This window comes from Aotus nancymaae, unplaced genomic scaffold, assembly GCF_030222135.1.
Source record: "Aotus nancymaae isolate 86718 unplaced genomic scaffold, 86718_ANA_hifiasm-v0.15.2.pri h1tg000064l_0, whole genome shotgun sequence".
NCBI classification, from domain to species: domain Eukaryota; kingdom Metazoa; phylum Chordata; class Mammalia; order Primates; family Aotidae; genus Aotus; species Aotus nancymaae.
In genome coordinates, this window is record NW_026988478.1 from 9,236,007 (window position 1) to 9,238,896 (window position 2,890).

Below are 2,890 nucleotides of genomic sequence, written 5' to 3' on the forward strand. Positions count from 1 at the left end.
CAAAGTGCTGGGATTGCAGGCATTAACTACTGCACCAGGCCTTTCTCCTGGATTTCTTGGATTAGCAGGTGGATTTGCAAGGCTTAGGTAGAAGGAAGGTGGAGACTGTGAGTAAGCAGAATGCAGGCATGCAGTACTGCCTTCTAAACCAGCAGTAAGGAAACAGGAAGGAGAGGATGAGGAGTAAACACCTATAATTTACTTTCACCTCCTCTACCTTCTTACCTTATTAATATTCCCATAAGGTCAGAGTCATGTCAAAGTTGCACAATAAATCAGGAATAGATTTAGGATTCCACAGAACCTTATTAGGGGAGTTTTATGACATTAGGAGATGATCTATGAGGAGCAGCAGTGTGGAGGCAAAGGGAATTTTGTTGAAAAAAAACATAGAAACAGGGCTTCACTATGTTTCTCAGATTTTGCTGTAGGCAAATGTTTCTCAGGCTGATCTCAAATTCTTGGCTTCACCTCCTTATTTGGCCTCCCAAAGTGTTGGGATGATAAACATGAGCCACCTCTCCCCCTTCATTTTTTTTCCAGGGTGTTTCTCTGTCACCCAGGCTGAAATGCAGTTGCACCATCACAGCTCACTGCAGCCTCAAGCTCCTGGGCTCAAGCGATCCTCCCACATCAGCCTCTCAAGTAGCTTGGCCTACAGGCATGCACCAACATACATGGCTCATTTTTAAAAATCTTTTTTTTTTTGTAGAGATGGGGTCTCCCTTTGTTGCCCAGTCTGTATTTTTCATAGAGACAAGGTTTCACAATGGCACCCAGGCTGGTCCTGAACTCCTGAGCTCACCTTCCACCACGGCCTCCCAAATTGCTGGGAGTACAGGTGTGAGCCACTGCACCTGGCCAATAATTTAAATAAACACTAACGGATGCAAAGAGTTGTAGAAAAGGCTTTGCTAAACAAAATGTTGTGAATAATCAAAAGTTCCTAACTTTACAGATGAGGAAAGTCAGTCTTAAAAATTAAACAGACTTTTCCATGGTCACACAGCTAGTTACTTTGAGAATCAGGAATAGATCTCAGATTCCCTAACTACTCTGTTGCTTAGTTTCTTTTATTCTACTACGTGGAATGCTCTTCAAAACTAACAACTGGGCAAAATAGAATGAGTAAACATGTTAAATTATGGGCCAGCCACAGAATTTAGGTGGGACTCACACAAGTACATACAACAATCCTGACTTAGGGTCTAAAATATAAAATTAACTTAAGACATGTGAAGTAAAATTTGAAATAATAAAAGATAAGTCAAACGGTAGACCTTAAAAATAGTTTATTTTTAAGAAGCAAAGACAATTTTTGTCTCTCATCTTATGAAAAGCCTGGAATACAGAATGAAATTTTTTTTTGTTGTTGTTAGTTTCGGGTTTTTCTTTTCCATATCAGATGGGTAACGTGTGGGTGGCACAACAAGGTTTGAGGGACGGACATCTCACACAAGTGTGAACACACAATCATCACACTATGAATTACAAAAGTATCTCGTAAGTAGCTTTTTATTGCAAGACAAAGTAAATGTACATTATAAAAAATGTAATAAAAAAATAAATTTAGTAATGCTTGTCCCACCCAAGTATAGTTTCAAGTCTTTATACCGCAACAAAAGCATATAAAAAATAAATTTAGTGAAATTCTAAAAACCACTCATTTTATTTGTAGAGGGTTTTTTTTTTTTTTTTTTTTTTTTTTTTTGACGGAGTTTTGCTCTTGTTGCCCGAGCTGGAGTGTAATGGCACGATCTTGGCTCACTGGAATCTCCACCTTCTGGGGAGGCTATTCTCCTGCCTCAGCCTCCCGAGTAGCTGGGATTACAGGTGTGCACCACCACGCCTGGCTTTTTTGTATTTTTAGTAGAAACGGGGTTTCACCATGTTAGCCAGGCTGGTGTCGAACTCCTGACCTCAGGTGATCTGCCGGCCTCGGCCTACCAAAGTGCTGGGATTACAGGCGCAAGCCACCATGCCTAGCCTACCTAGAGGGTTTCTATACACATTTATGCAACATTTACTGAACATCTTGAACCGGGTGGGACTGGCGCGGTGCTAGACATGAGGGACAGATTGTGTCCTGTTCCTCTCTATCATGAAGAGGCTTACGGTATACAGGGGAAAACAAATAAATAGACGTTTGTCAATTATATTACAAAACGTGTCAAAATACAATGAGACTTAAATCTCACAATTTGTAGCTGTGACACTGATGATTCTGGAATTCTTAGGTTCTTTTCCAAAACAAGCGCTCAATTCAAGGCTGGTATGTTGTTATTACCAGCATTATTTCAAAACGTGTTAAGGTAAACTTAGGCTAAGAAAATACCACTTTACTACTTGTCAAGTGTTCGAACCTTTCAAAAACCATCCTGTTTAGGGACTTCGAAACAAGCGCAAGTCTGGAGAAACCATTAAGCTGCTAACGTAGACGTTTCAAGGGTCACTTGTACTTACACTAGGGCCACCCCGGGGAGCGGTGCATGTTGGGACTTGTAGTCCTACCAGAACTGAGGAAACTGCAACACTATTTACAATGCACTTCTCCCCTTCAAATGTTCAGACCCATAGTTAGATTAAGCCCTAACCTAAAGCACAATTGGCACATCTCACTCATTCTGGGTTCATCAGGCTTCTACTAGGCTTATCACGTTCAAGCTCAAACGCACGGCGTTCTCCTGCACAAGCCTCAAAGAGATTGGCTTATCCTCGGTGGTGGGCGGAGCCCTAGGTGGACCGGGGATCAGGATTGGCCAGTTTCTAACTAGAAGAGGCGTTTTTATATTTACTTGCTGATATGTATGCTGCGGTAAAAAAGTGAATCCTTTACCACAGCACCAGCTTCTCCGAGCGAAGTCTCGCGATATTTCCGCCTAAGAGCTCC

The 2,890-nt window shown here is 41.6% G+C and overlaps 1 non-coding gene across 1 annotated transcript; it reads right to left on the reverse strand.

Annotated features, from left to right (window-relative positions):
- Positions 1–1,399: 1,399 nt before the first annotated feature.
- On the reverse strand, positions 1,400–1,500 carry LOC135270587 (small nucleolar RNA U13). Its single transcript, XR_010338743.1, has one exon. It is a non-coding gene; the product is annotated as a small nucleolar RNA U13 (small nucleolar RNA).
- Between the last annotated feature and the right edge of the window lie 1,390 nt (positions 1,501–2,890).